This window comes from Pinus tabuliformis, chromosome 3_2 (genome assembly GCF_031772625.1).
Source record: "Pinus tabuliformis cultivar Carrire ecotype Pingquan chromosome 3_2, CPIR1, whole genome shotgun sequence".
NCBI lineage: Eukaryota > Viridiplantae > Streptophyta > Pinopsida > Pinales > Pinaceae > Pinus > Pinus tabuliformis.
This window is the reverse complement of record NC_142302.1, coordinates 447,564,008-447,580,184: the sequence shown is the minus strand read 5'-3', so window position 1 is coordinate 447,580,184 and position 16,177 is coordinate 447,564,008. Positions and strand designations below refer to the sequence as shown.

Below are 16,177 nucleotides of genomic sequence, written 5' to 3'. Positions count from 1 at the left end.
CGATGGGAGAAGTGGACGACATGGCCAAGAAGGTCTTGGTCGGTTGTGTCCGTGGGCAGAACTATGCTGACGAGAGTCTTCGATTTTGGACCGAGGAAATCTGGGGCACCTTACTGAAAGATCTACCCATCATTTGTGTACTAGCGCGGGGTTGGTTTTCCCTCCGCTTTCACCAGGAGGAATACACGAACTAGATATTATTTCGGTTTTGGCACATTGAACTAGCACCTATGCTGATGAAGAGATGGAATCCTCTGTTCAATCCTAAGAGGGAACAATTAGGAGCAGGGTCGATCTAGGTTCATTTGCCAGGTCTGCTAGTGCAATACTGGACTCCTACTATTTTCAAGGGCATTGGGAATGCTCTAGGTACCTACTTGGATCACAATAAATCTTTTGAATCATCAGGGATCATGACTATGGCTCGCATACTGGTACACTTGGACGCTAGGGCAGGGCTGGAGGAAAAGATCACCCTGCATTGGCGACATTTCTCGCGTCGGCAAAATCTGGACTATGAAGGAGTGCCATTCCAGTGTAGGCGTTGCCATAAGGTCGGACATCTATACAAAGACTGCCCTCTGCTCTCGACTGCTAATACAGTTGCTACTAAGGGCACGAAGCACCGTCAGACAGAGGAATCGATGGTGGACGAGCAACCCATAGATCTGGATCGTCTAAAGGATGTTGTTAGGAACACTGTATAGACATCCAGTGCCTCTGAGATGGTGCCTTCCTCCCCTCCTATGACTAGATCTCGGTATGCTACAGAAGCTGCTCCTACATCGAGGAGCGCAATGCATCTGCGGACCGACTATCGAAAGAAGCAACACATCATCCTAGAGGAGAATAGCTGATCAGAGAGCATACTCCTGCACAGATCTATCAGTCCATAGACCTTATATGGACCAGGATATATAGAGGGCAGATAGGCCCTAATTCCAACAACTTTTTATGTTAATATTTATGAATCAATTTTGGATATGTAAATAATATTGTATATGAACACTATCAGTATACCAGCACAAGGTTTTTGTACGTTTTATATCAGTTTACAACAATTCATAGCTGACCATGGTCACTTTACCGCGTATGCCTATGGAATTTACAACATGTAATTTTCTATGATAATGGAAATTACGATTTTTCTCCCCATGAACAAAAAATATTAAAAAGTAAAAATTTGACTAATCCCAATTATAAATTGAACTTGAAACTAAAAATATTAAATAGAATCGGAAGAAAATAAAACATGCAACAAAATATGTTAAATCCAATCAAGTTTTGTTAATCATCAAAAAAAAATGTGGATAGATGATAAGTGAACAAAAACATGATTTTTTGTTAGATGATAAGTGAACAAAAACATGATACACGAAATATGTTAAATCCAATCAAGTTTTGTTAATTTCACTTTGTTTAAAAATTATAGTTATGTTTTGTTGTTTTGATTTTTTTTCAATTGCAAGTTTAAGTAGGGTCTAGGAAAATCAATCTATTCATAGTGGGAGGTTATCATCAGGATTATGTAAAACTCGGTCAAGTTTGGACACCCACTAGGATTTTCTCTCAAAAGTGACTTTCATCCTCAACTCCTCCCCATAAGGTTTGAACCTAAGAATTTACTCATAATTCAAAAGTAAAAAGATCAAATTAGGCTATCACAACGATGATACTTGTAGAAGCCAAATGGGGCATATGTAGCATTATGAAAAATATGGGAGAAGTCCATGAATTATTAGAGGATTAGTAAATATTGATGAAGTATATAGCAAATTTTGATAAATTTGTTTAGAATTGGAATTTTTTCCAATTAATTCTTTTCCATATCATATTGAATTTGTTTCTTTTTTTGTAAATTTCGTTAAAGCATTTCTATTGATAGCAAAAAGACAAAAATATTACAAAAGATGCTTCATTGGGAGCCCTTCATTCCTTCTTCTGACCTATAGGACTATGGGTCCACTAGGATTACCATGCATATAGTGGAAAGTAGAATTATTAAACTTTTACAAAAACTATCGACCTTACATGAAGACCTTCAAAACCAGATGAATTTAGACCGTAGACATGAGTGCACCTCAGTAAAGTTACTAGAGTAGAGAATATTGCATCTCTTTCATAGTTTTTTAAACTAACAAGGATGACTGGCAAGGTAGGTTCCAATCATTATCCAAAAAAAACAAAACACTAGCTTGGTGGACATTTTAGTCCAACCAATCAACAAGAGACAAAAAACATTTGCTTCGTGGACATTTTAGTCCAAAAAGATGACTCACAATTGCGAAGGAGAGTTTGCATGTTTGTTGTTCATAGGAAAATGGGTGTTTGTAGGCATGGAGTTGAGAGGCGTAGCATTTATGATTGTTGCCTCTTCTTGATGATCGTTAGAGTCTATATCTGAATCTAAAACCACGAAGCATTCCACATGATTTAGTCTTACCACAATATCATCAAGATTGTACCTGATATCCCACAAGATGTGCTTAATATCCTCTTGGCCGCCAAAGAGCTTAATATCATATTGAATTTGAATCCAAATTAAAATTTAAACTTGATAACTATGGTATATGTTGTGATGGGCTATTCATTGCAGTCTCACTATGCTCGTCCATGTGAATATCAATATCATGGGTGTATATTATCATTTCAGGGATGAGAATCAAGAATGACGAGTTTTGTCGACATTTCAAATCAAGTTGACAACCAATGTCCACTCCAAAATGAGTGAGGTTGAAATTTGGTAGGGTCATTTTAGATAATCATTGCACCTCAATAGGAGTAAATTACCTTTTATAATTTGTGGTGCAGGATGAAGATTAATCACACTAGATTTAAGGTGATGTATGCCACATGTACCATTGATATTTCATTGAAGGTCATTACTTTTTCATAGTTGTTAAATTCTTAACTACAAAAATAGTCGGTTATTAACTATGCCAACTATGTTATGTGGATAATTACAAAGAAGCTAGCCAACATAGAGTCACCCGCATCAAATAGATAAGAATATTTTTAAATTGTATGTCATGGTGCACACAAAAGAGATGAGCAATTATATGTTAAATGTCATAGAAAACATGTGCCATTATCTATTACATGAAATCACCCATTACATCTCTATTAAACATGACTTTAATATATGTAATTTTACAATTTTATAGATTTTGAAATATCAAAGCAATCTATGGTTTTACCTACCATCACAAAGAAATAAATTGTCACTGCATGTGCATTTGGTAATGCATATCATCTTTAAAATGAGTAAAGTAAATGGAAGATTGAGGCCATGATGAGATATCTGTGAGATAACTTTTCTAAAACAACATTCTTCGCCTTCTTTTTTTTTTTTGCAATTAACATGTTCATAAAGTAGCTTCATTATTCAATTTTCCCATTTTGCAATGGCTTGCTAACTTCATTTACACCATAACTTTATTATGTTGACTTATGGCTTTCTTTCCATTTTAATATTATTTGCTATGTATCATTTAGATTATGAGATATATGGTTGTTAAAAAAATAGTATATAATAAATTTCCCTTTAATGATTTCAATTATTGTAATTTTATATAAGTTTCTACATTAATTTAATATGTATAATTCTGTTTAAAATTTTCAATTATTTTAAATTTTCATGTTAATTTTAAAAAATTCTTATATATGTAAATTAAGATTGTATTATTTTAAAATTTAAGCTTACATCAGATAAAAACAACACATTTCAAGCAAATCTTGTTTTCAATCTATCACTAAGGAAACTAGATTTATTGACCTTTAATTAAAGTTCAAGTAATTTCAAGTAAAAACATTTAATACTTAGAAACTACTAAAACTAGCATACACTAGACTACAAAAGGAAATAAAATAGTTGCCAGAAGGCATAACATGATTCAAGAATCTGAAGAGGTAACTGGAGTTGGGTCCTAAAGATTGGTACCGACCAGAGCAAGGGTTTTTATGTCACACCGAAGGTGGGTTTCTAGGTGAGCTAGTCGGGCATCCAAACTAGCAAGAAAAGAGCGCTAATATCGTTGCACCTACTTGATTTTGTTCAAAGAAGAGATAATATCATTATGGAATTCATGCTTTTCCTTCAAGACCATACCTAGAAGAATCTTCATCTTCCAATGAAGGTTGAAGGAGTTCAAGTACTAGCTCCATCTTCCCCTAGTATGAATAGGGTCAAGAACCCAATTAGCTAATTCCTGTTGGATTTCTAAATATGAATAAGCTTTCCGAATCTCTTGCACATTGATTTCAACTCATGGAATATCCAATGCCACATTTCTCAAGGATTCGATTGCCACCAAATGCTACATTTCCCTATCTTGCAACATGAAGTTTCCAATAACATGGATGCCAAGGTGAACCAGATGAAGTTGATGAAAAACCCTCTCTTCATTGTAGGGAATACCCATCGACATGATAAGATTCAGAGAGCTAACAATTCGCACCATTGGGGACCAAGGAAAAGATGATTACAGGGAAGCAGAACTGCATTTGGAAGACCAACAGGAGTCATTATTCACAGCAGGAATTGCTAGGGAAGAAACGTTGCTCATTGCAGAGTTCGAGAGTGGAATTGAATAAGCAGATAAAGGGGCCCTCATGGGAGTTAAGGGGGGGGGTATCGTGCCCACAGGGGGATGAAACAACAATGCCTAATGTAGTAGGTAATCAAGGCATTTTATCAGTATCATAGATGGGATTCGAAGTAACAACATAGACACTTTGCCTCTTACCATATTGCCTCAGAGATTCATTTTTTGCAGAGGCCAAGAGTGTATGATTACTTCACCATGGGGAAGACCTGGGAGACGAGAGGGAAGCGAATTGACCAGGTGCCGAACGAGGGGAACTGCCGCATGAAAACGGTTGGGAAATCATGTCTGACAAGTTCATTGGTTGAGGAGACGGGGAAATGGGCTTCCAATAGCAACCAGATTCTTGCACCCTGTGTTACTGCGACAACAATCTAATCAAATACAGGTCCCACCATTGCTTCTGCAGTTGATCACAACGCTCCCGCGTATTGTTATTAGAAGGCAACTTAGAGCGAACAGGTCATTGAGATTTTGCCATCCCTTTCTCTGAAACAGAGGATGCAATCTTAACTTCACCCACAGATTCTTCATCCTCCATATCCTCTTTAGTCTCTTCTTTGATAGTGAATAGCAACCTTGGCCCTCCCAGCACCCCCCACATATAGAGGCCATCATTGCTACTAATAACGTTGGGACTAATTGGAAACAGAGTTGCTGAAATCTCTAGGTCTGATGCCTCCCGTATCGAGTGAGAACCCAATGAACCCACCAGTCCTTCACGAGTGAAGTTGAAGCCTCCCTCCATGGATTTAGGGACGAAATTAGTGATCCTCCTATTTCAAGGACTCTGACACTTCTATTAAAATAAGGGAGTAGTCTAATGAGGCCGAGGTAGGAGGCCAAGGAGCTATGGCGCAGTGGGAGGTCAACGAGTTATGGCGTGGCCCGGTTTTGTGTTTGGTTTGGAATTCAAGTCGACCACCCATTACATTCATTGGATTAACGCATTGAGTAGGGTCGCCTAGCTGGACGGAGGATGTGACCGATCGAGTCTGTAAGAATATTTTGAATCTAACGAATTGTGACAGTCAAATTAGAAATGGAGCACGTCGGAGGGGTTGGAGGAATGTTGACTAGAGCCGGAATATTTTCTGGGCAGGAACGGAATCCGGGCAATTCCTCCGCCTCATTAGACTACTCCTATATATATTCCATGATAATGCACACACATTTTTTATTATCCAAACGATTTTAATGATTTGATTTCCTAGTCTGGCCACACAAACTAAGTTAATGTGAGTGAATCTTGGTCAGATATTTACCCATTTCAACAGTTTTATTATTGCTCCACTTTAAGATATTTTATCATTACACCACCATTTTTATGAAAATTGTATAAAATTCCAACATGTAATTATTGATCATCCTGACCGGAGTTGCATGAGAAAGAGGGAAGTGGAAGTCTTTTATTTTGTCTAGGAAAATCAGAACTTTCTGATTTCATACACTCATGAACCTAAGTTCAAATTCAAGGTCGAATTTTGAGAGGCCTCATCATCTCATTGTCTTCGTGATCAAGAATGTGCAATTCAACACCCAAATCATTCATACTAAATTAACACTAGTTCCATACACTAGAAATTAATGAAACTTACTATTGAATGAGTACAGTATAGACTTACATGGCAATGATAGACATAGCCTGGTTCGGCACTTGCATTAAACGGATAACGATGCCAAGAGTTCAAGAGAGAAAAATGGACAAGAATGGTTGTCATATGCCCAGGCTTCATCTTAAACACGCTTTTCCATCCACGCTCCTACGTTGGAGCTTCCATCACTATTCCCTTCGCGTGCTTCTTATCTCGCATTTTAGCGCGTCGTTATTCTTCTACATGCTGCTCTTGAATTCCTCCGGCTTTAGCGCATCGTTATTCTTTTGCATGCAGCTCTTGAATTCCTCCATCTTTAGCAGCTCTGTTTGGTCAAGGACTATGAACAACCCCAGATGGATATGCAAAGGATGATTATCCTCCGTCATATTGATCACATGCCATATCTCGCTGCTTCCTTGCCTCGAAGTCTCTGTAACTTGTGCGTCGAAGGGTAAATCATTGATGAACAAATGGGTCAGTTCTCCTGAAGAGCTTTCGTATTCATACATGGCCACTTACCGCGTATGCGTTTGGTTTTCCTTTCGGGGAAGACGGTATTCAACCAGTTTTTCAGGGATGTCGGTGGATGATCGATTCTCAGCAGAACTCCTGGGGTCCGGGGGTGTCACGCCTTAGCGGTAGTCTTTCAACCACACGAAGGGGTGCAACACCACCACCCGATTTCTTTTCATCAATACTTTCAAGTGTGGACTACGCCTAACATTCCATACTTAGTTTATTTTTCACTTTCTAAGTATAACATTCATAAGCACAATGAAAACATATATTTACATGTTCTTCATCATCATTATTACTTTACACATATGCACAACGAAAATATAATGGGAGGGGAAACTCCCTGAAGATGAGTCTGCCCGTAATAATAATGACAATACTTTAATTTATAAAAAATTAACACTTGGAGAGGAACACCAACTTCCTGCTCACAAAATCAGTCAATTTTCTCAATCGGCCTACACATCGTGCAGCCTGCCCAAACTGTCGTTTGGAGGTGCCTTCCCTTCATCGGGTCGGATCGCCCAAACACCAATCGTCATTCAGCAAAACTCACAGCCTACTCGCACGCCCACTGTCATTCAACACAACCACCAAACTCTCCATTGTGCAGCCTTGCCCATGGCGTGTCGCCCACTTGGCGCACACCCGCAACCTGGTCATCCGACTATTCAGTCATGTCACCCGTCTCGTGTCTCCTGAACCCTCTGTTCATGTTGTCACGAGCGCACCGCCCACCCAGGTCATTCACTCAACCTGCACTCGACTCGTCGCAGGCGCACCGCCCAACCGGGGGTCACCCTGCCTAACTTGTCACAGCGCCCACTAACCAACTCGCTTGCCTATGTGTTGTCTACCCGCTCGCCTGCCTATGCTCATCCACCCACTTGCCTACCCCCATGCGGCTCATCCACCCACCCGCCTGCCTGCGGTTCGTCTGCCTGCCTGACCTGCGGTCCGACTATTCAACACTTCTGCAGCTCTTCAAGCTTGGCTCTGTGGTGCGGTATTAGACACCCTCTCGCACTTTGCCCTCGCCTTATGTGTCCAACCTGCAACTCACCTCTCTTCCTTAGCTCGCTTGTTAGACTTGAAGACTTCGATGATGACTTCTCTCATCCACATGGTCGCCTATGTATACCAACCGCCATGTCTAACTCGTGGGTTGTCCTGCCCAGACCAACCTATCCATTTGGCCAACTTGCCCACGATGATACGTCGGCTCGCCCACTTCGCCCATCGGCCTGCCCACACCATCGCCCCGCCAGGTCCACATGCCCAGCGCGCATAGTATAAGGTGTCCTCTTGCGAAGTTCGCCATACTTAGCCGAATTTCCAATTCTCGGTTTTTCGACACCTTCATTGGCTTGTCACGCTCATGCCTCGGGCACCTTTAATAGACCGCCCTAGCTCGTCACACTTCTCCAACTTGTCCCATCGTCGCAACGAAAGGTCGCAACCAACGCAGCCGCTCGCCAACTCGTCGCACCGTCGACTCGTCGCTCACCCGGCTCGTCGCACATAACCAAGAGCGCTCACCCAACTCGCCGCACATCGCATATCGTGACTCGTGGGCTTGACATACTCCCCCGCTTTAAATGGGTTGTCGTCCTCAACAACTCTCCACCCCAGCAACCATCTGTCACCAAGATTGCCAATCAACCATCGTCGCGAAGTGCTACCAGCTCCAACACCCAAAGATGCCCATACTTCCTGCCTTTGTTCCAATGTCACCATAACGAAGAAGTCTCCTCAATCCATGACTTTTGTCAGTCTATATATTGCAAACACCCTACAACATATATAATACAACTATCTCCATCATGTATCGTCCATCATGTGAATCTTTGCATAATACTCCATCCAACAAAACATCTTAGTCGAAGCCAAGATATCTAACTCACACAAAGTCGGTGCACTTCATGCCCCCATGTCATCGAACTAGTTGGGCAGCTAATCCAACCATAATGCTAAACCCATGAGAATGTACCTTCTCCATGCCACCGTCGGTTGTTTATCAGAATCTTGTCACAATCTCAACTCGATCAAGAATCCGTCCATAATAATCCATGCTCAGGTCCATGGTGTCCCCATCTCATCTGCAACATGTTGTCCATGATGCTAATGCTAATGTGTTGTTATGCAGTCACATTCATCCAAGCATCATCAACCTGTCAAATAAAGAAGCCTTATCTCCAAGGCCCCTTGTCAAGGTGGTGCATCCCTTCTAGATGTTAAGGCCACTGCCCCAACCTGCCTCCAAGGTTGTCTATCGAGAAAGGACAACCAGGAAGTTCCCTCCCTAACTCTCATCCACCCATGTATCCGATTGATGTTGTGTCTTCAAGTACTTGTGCACAGCCTCAACCTCCTCATGTGTACAACCAAGCTTACCAAGCTTGTCTTTTGTCAACTGAAAGTCATATATGCCCATGGCATACCTGCAAAACTCCACTATGCCAGCCGGATCTCTACCTGTGTAATCTTCCCCAACCACTGCCATCGAAGAAGTATTCGAACTCCCTTCATCTGCAACTCCATGGTGAATATCTATGGTAGAATATGCTCCTGTCAAGTGCCTCAAGATGTGTGAAATCGATTTTCCACCTTCATCTTTCCTTCTAGCTCTTGCAACAAAGTCTACTAACTTCCCTTCCTTCGTTGTTTGAGTCATACATCCAAGTCCTCTTTGCTCCACATTTTCATGCTTCACATTCGGATCTTTTGGATACAAGGTCATAGAAGCCATCCTTGGTCTATATCCCAAGCAACTACTCCTAGTCATCGAAACCAACAAAGTTCTCCCTTCAGTTGTAATCAAGAGAATGTCTCAGTCCACCATTGGTACCACTTGTGCAACTCTCAAAAAATCTTTCCCCAACACCATAGAATGATCATCCAAGTCCACGATCCTCAAGTCCAACTTTCCAAACCAAGAGCCCACTCTCACCTGAGTGTTCTCCATCACACCAATCACAACTTTCATGGTAAAGTTTACTGCTTTGAAAGCACTCCACTCTCTTTCCACTTTAGCTTTCTTCCCAAAAGACTTTGTTGCTTTCTTACTAAGGAAACTATGAGTAGCTCCTGTGTCCACCAAAGCTGCAAACCTTTTGCCATGTATGGTTACCCACAAAAAGCTCAGCTTCAAGGCATCTCCATCCTCTTCCGGCTTGATCTTGCGTCTTACTTTAGCAACCTTCTTCAACAACTCGGCCTCATAAGAGTCTATCGACCTGTACTTTGACCTGACTTCCTTCTTAAGGTACTTCAATTCTTTGCTTGGCTCATCTAAGCAATTCGATCTTGGTTCTGCTTGAGTCCCTTCAAGCTTGCCTTCCATCGCATCCTGCTCAAGTGTACCAATCAATCACACATTGACTCCTTCCACTCGAAGTGAACTAAGTATCCAAACATCTGGTTGTATGTTTCGGTGATAGTCCCCAAGTCTTTCAATGTAATCGAGCTCATCTTGCTCTATCACAATGGTCTTTCTATTAAGAAAGTCCTTCTTTATATCATCCTCAAGCTCCTTGACTTTAGCCTGCACCATGGTGCTTTTCTCCCTCAACCGAACTCTTTCATTCATGAGTTCTTGGAGTCTAAGATCACCCTGTTGGATCTCCTCATCAAGCTCCTTGAGTTCATTAGTCTCCGCATGAAGATTATTCAAGTCTTCCCGCAAATCTTCTATCCTGCTTCCTATATGTATCAAGGGTTCCCACTCTCGTACAAAAGCTTCATAGCGTCTCTGTGTTTCTTCTTTCCAATAATCAGTCATGTCTTCAAGTTTTTGAAGTGCCCTTTCAACCATCTTCATCCATTCAGCAAGCCTTCATTACATGCTTCACCTTTAACAGTGATCAGTCTTCAAAACCCAAATCTTCAACTGACACACCAAAGCATGCAGAAAATGGCCTTGATATCACCTATAAATCCGGTTCGACTGAATCAATCTTTGATACCAACTGTCACGCCCCTACCCTGGCGATAGTCTTTGAACCGCATGAAGGGGGGTGCGGCACCACCACCCGATTTATTTTCACCAATACTTTCAAGTGTGGACTACGCAAAACATTCCATACTTAGTTTATTTTTCACTTTCTAAGTATAGCATTCATAAGCACAGCAGAAAACATACATTTACATGTTCTTCATCATCATTATTGCTTTACACATATGCACAGTGGAAATATAACGGGAGGGGAAACTCCCTAAAAATGAGTCTGCCCGGAATAATAATGGAAATACTTTAATTTATACAAAATTAACACTTGGAGAGGAACCCCAACTTCCTGCTCACAAAATCAGTGAATTTTCTCAATCGGCCTGCACACCGTGCAGCCTGCCCAAAATGTCGTTCGGAGGTGCCCGCCCTTCACTGGGTCAGATCACCCAAACACCAATTGTCGTTCAGGAAAACTCGCGGCCTGCCCGCACGCCCACCGCCGTTCAACACCGCCACCGAACTCTCTACCATGCAGCCTTGCCCACGGCGTGTCGCCCACCCAGCGCACACCTGCAACCTTCTCGTCCGACCGTTCATTCGTGTCACCTGTCTCATGTCGCTCGGACCCTCCATTCATGTTGTCACGGGCGCACCGCCCACTTGGGTCGTTCACTCAACCTGCGCTCGACTCGTTGCGGGCGCACCGCTAAACCAGGGGTCGCCCTACCTAACTCATCGCAGCGCCCACTAACCAACTCACCCACCTATGTGTTGTCTACCCACTCGCCTACCTGCACTCGTCCACCCGCCTGCGGCTCGTGCGCCCGCCCGCCTGCCTGCGGTTCGTCCGCCTGCCTGACTATTCAACACTTTCGCGGCTCCTCAAGCTCAGCTCTGTGCTGCGGTCTCAGAGACCCACCAGCACTTCGCCCTCACCTTATGCGTCCAACCTGCAACTCGACTCTCTTCCTTATCTTGCTTGTTAGACTTGAAGACTTCGATGATGACTTCTCCCATCCACACAGTCGCCTATGTATACCAACCACCATGGCTAACTCATGGGTCGGCCTGTCCATTTGGCCAACTCACCCACGATGATACGTAAGCTCGCCCACTTTGCCCGTCGGCCTGCCCACACCATCACCTCGCCTAGTCCACAAGCCCAGCATGCATGTTATAAGGCGTCCTCTTGCGAAGTTTGCCATAGCCGAATTTCCAATTCTCGGTTTTTCGACACCTTCGTTGGCTCGTTGCGCTCATGCCTCAGGCGCCTTTAACCAACCGCCCCAACTCGTCGCACTTCTCAAACCCGTCCCATCGTCACAATGAAACATCTCAACAAACGCGCCCGCTCTTTGACTCTTCGCACATAACCGGGAGAGCTCACCCAACTCGCTGCACATCGCATATCGCGACTCGTGGGCTTGACAGGCGGGGTTTCGATGAGAAATTTCATGACCTTGCTGTTTAGATTGTCGACAAGGTCTATGGATACGGTGCATCATTTGTTAATGTCGCCTCCTCTGTCGTCGAATCGTTGAAATCCACGACGATGTCAGCAATCTTGGAAGCAACGAACATGAATTCTTTCACGCTTATAGGAGCCCATAAGTATGTCGAGTCAGAGCCCACAAAGGTCATTCTTAAGCCGTTGCTCAAAGTGAATTTTTAGAAGGGAGCATTGCCGGCATTTACAATTCTGAATCTGTATTTTTTTCTCTTGACCATCATGTAAGGCCATGCCTTGTCGTTCACTATGATTGCATTTCCAAAATACTCTCGCTGCTTCAAACACATCACACACAATCAATCAAACACCCGAAGCCTCTATAAATTGAATTCAGTCTTCCACACAGAGGGATTGTATAAATTGAAATATTAATCAGGAGAGAACAAATGTATATATTACAATTACTTGTCACTGGGGATGGATAGAGGGGTTGTTGATTTCTGGTAGCATCAGATGTGCTCTGAGTCTCAAATTTTGCAGGAAAGGTTAGGCACATGTATTCGAAAGAAGCCAGAAAAAGTGTTGGGAAATTCCACCTAAAAACAATTGTATTAAAATAATTAATTATTTTTAAAGAGTCCCTAAGTCAAAACTTAGGAAAATAAAATAATTAAAGGGTATTAATATAAACTTAACTTGAAGACGAGGATCAAGCATAAATGATCTTAGCCGTTGATTGGATTCTAATCTGGGCTATTGAATGTCAACGAGGAGATTATTTAAGGAGGCTTGAGGGTCATTTGGAAAGGCACACAGAGACTTCAAAAGTTTGATTTTTGTAAGCAGAGTAGAGGAGTCGCCGGGGATTTTCGATAGTGGGCTATTGCAGTGAGGGGCAGGGATAGTTGTGTTGGAGTATCTTCTCTAGGACCCAGGATAAGCAGCAGAGAGACAGAGAGACACCAAGAGGAGGCATCATAGACCCAGGAGGGGTTGACACTGGGCCAGGAGGGCCCACGCAAAGCTTGATGCTGAGTCAGGAGGGCTCACGTAGAAGAAGCACAGTCTTGCAACAGAAGTTCGAGTTTTCTTAGGGAGTTGACATTTCTAGGTTGGGAGGGCTGGAAACTTCTCTAGAGAGCAAATGTTTCCCAGTTGAGCTAACGCAGAGCCTTTTGAGGATGACGCAGGGCCTATGTAGGGATAACTGGGGACAGTTGGTTCGGCTGACGAAACAACCGAGACTTGCCAGGTAGAGTGAGGTAATCTCACTAAGTTTTTTTGCTAGTTTATTTTCTCTGTAACTAAATTGTCAGAAGGGCATCCAGAGTTATATTAAAAAACTACTGCATAATAATAAAAACCCTCAGCACTACACCGGTTTTTCCACATTGGGTTTTTCCGGGGACATTTGTTCAAAAAATACTATGTCACTTGTGTGTATCTTTCTCTATTGTTCTGTTCTTTTTTTGGGAAAATTAATTAATTAAGTGAAGATTGCAATTGTATTAGCTTTGTTATTTGTTGTTGGAAGCAGTAAATAATTTGTTTCAGTAATTAACAAATAGGAGAAGTTTAATCAATTGTTGCAATAGTTTATTCGAGTTGGATTCTCGAATTTTCACAGTGGTTGCCCGTGGAGTTCATATAAATAGACCCGTCTGTAGCAAGCTCTGGTCAAATACGATAAGATTACGGTCATATTCGGGGCCAGACGGGAGGCTTAGGGGATTTTCCACCTTGGGATTCTGAATCACATAAGCGCCAATTAATCCCCCTAGGAGACTAACTTTGGTTAGTCTGAGGGCGTGATCATGGTACCAGAGATTTCTAGGATGTTGAATGTTTTAATAGTGGTAGCGAGCCTTCTTCGAGGTTGGGCTAGTCTCCTTGAATCTGATTGTGAACCATGCCAGCGAGTGCCCATTACTCTCAAGCTCATGGATGCCACCGTGTAGGTGGACTACGCTGGGGATTTTGCCGAGTTTGGGGCGCGCTGTCCTCAGGGTGCGGTCCCATGGCAGAAAATGGTGGGAGGGAAGATGGTTTTCCCACCTCACGAATGTAGTGATGCCTTGGATGGATTCGAGAAGATAAGATGGGTCTGTGGAAGGAGGCCAGCGGTGGGTTTAATCAAAATAAAAGAGAATGCATGAAGTCATGCAAATAGTGAATAAAAATACGAGAGAGAAACACAGAATCATAGAGGCGTGGAAGGCGCTCACTGCAAAGAGCTTCACTGGATGGCAGTCACACAACAAATGTTCATGGTTGAATAAATGAATGATTTTAGTGACATCCATGAGTTTGAGCAGCTTAAGGGACCCAAAGAATAACAATCATAACTCGCTTTCATATTCATTTCGATGTCGGATCTTTTGCTACGAGTCTTGACTAGAAGGCTAGCAATCTGATTGATCTTATCTTTGTCAAATAGATGATGCATGTTGTCAACCTTGTCTTCATATTCCTTTCAATGTGGGATCTTCTGCTATGAGTTTTGACTAGAAGGCTATCAGTCTGATTGATTTTATCTTTGTCAAATATATGGTGCATGTTGTCAATCTTTAGATTGTTTTCTTATTGAATGAGGATATCATTATATGTTGCACACTCCATGACAAAGTGTCATTCAGTCTCCACCACAACCTTATGGCAGAAAATGCAAGTTCTCTCTTCCCAAACTTCCTTGGGGATCTTCCACCTATCAATCTCACATCTAAGATGATGTACCCCTGTCCTCAACTGTGCCACTAGCACCCTTGCTTTTCCTTTAATTCTTGCCATGGTCACAGGTTGGATTGAACTTTTTGATCTAGTGTGTTTTTTTACGTCCATTGTACTTGGTCCACAAATTGGATTGGATAGATTGTACTTGGTTCACAAGTTGGATTGGATAGAGAAAAGAGAAAATGCACAGATTGGGCCATTATTTTTTTTTAGAGGAAAAACACACTGACTTTTATTTATATTAAAGACTAGTACGTACAAACTGAATAAATATCTCCATACTTCATAGCAATAATATCAAAAACTGAAAAATGCGAAGAGACAATAATGCAAATTATCCATATATACTTATAATAATAGCGAATATCCCGATTAAAAAACACTGTAAAAATAAGATTGAGCCATTGTTGTGACCGGGGCAGGGCGACTCACAGGCAAATTATAACATTGGGGCATTGTGAATCAGTGAGACATGTTCGAAAGTTTGAAACATGTAGATTTAATGGTCAAATTTAAATTAATGCCCCTTGAAACTTTGGGTTGAAATGTCACTAATGGGTAGTGCATTTTTTTAAGGGCAGAGGTGGACTTTTTTTAATGCTTTGCGAATAGTTTTATTAAAACTGTTTCCATGCTTTGAATTTTTATCAAAAAATATCTCTAAGATTTGAATTTTGGATTCAATAAGGAAAGCTCACACAAAACAAATGATTTACACTTTGGGATGAGAAGCAAAACAATACTATTTAATTGAAACGAAGCATGGCCATTTAGTTTATCTCAAAATACTCAAATTTCAGATTTGTTTGTTTTAAAATTATAGTTTATTTTGTGTGTTTTAAAATTATAGTTTGTTTTGTGCATTGCCATTTGGTTTCTTTCAAAATATTCAAATTTGTTTTAAAATTATAGGTTTTTGTTTTTTTAAATTAGGGTTTGGTTTGTGAGTTTTTTTTTTTTTAAATTAAGTTTAGAGAATCAACTTGTTTATTGGATGGGAAAATAATTTACTTTTTACCTATAGTGAGATGTTGGAACCCCTCCTCATGAAGTTAAACCCTGACAATTTATTTATAATTCAAAAGTAAAAAGATCAAATTAATTAAGGCTATCTTAGGAGGGTCTCTTCCAATATTTTATGTGGTGGGGATCACAACAAATTTACAATGATACTTTTAGAAGCCAAATAAGGCATATGTAACATTATGGCAAATATAGGAACATATAATTCTAGATGCATGCTAATGAATTATGAGAGGATATAGTAAATATTGATGAAGAATATTATAAATTTTGGTAGATTTGTTTAGAATTGATTTTTTTCCATATA

The 16,177-nt window shown here is 41.3% G+C and overlaps 2 pseudogenes; both read right to left on the bottom strand.

Annotated features, from left to right (window-relative positions):
- Window positions 1-4,481: 4,481 nt before the first annotated feature.
- On the bottom strand, window positions 4,482-5,737 carry LOC149181230 (uncharacterized; annotated as a pseudogene).
- Window positions 5,738-6,075: 338 nt separating this feature from the next.
- On the bottom strand, window positions 6,076-14,420 carry LOC149181229 (multicopper oxidase LPR2-like; annotated as a pseudogene).
- Between the last annotated feature and the right edge of the window lie 1,757 nt (window positions 14,421-16,177).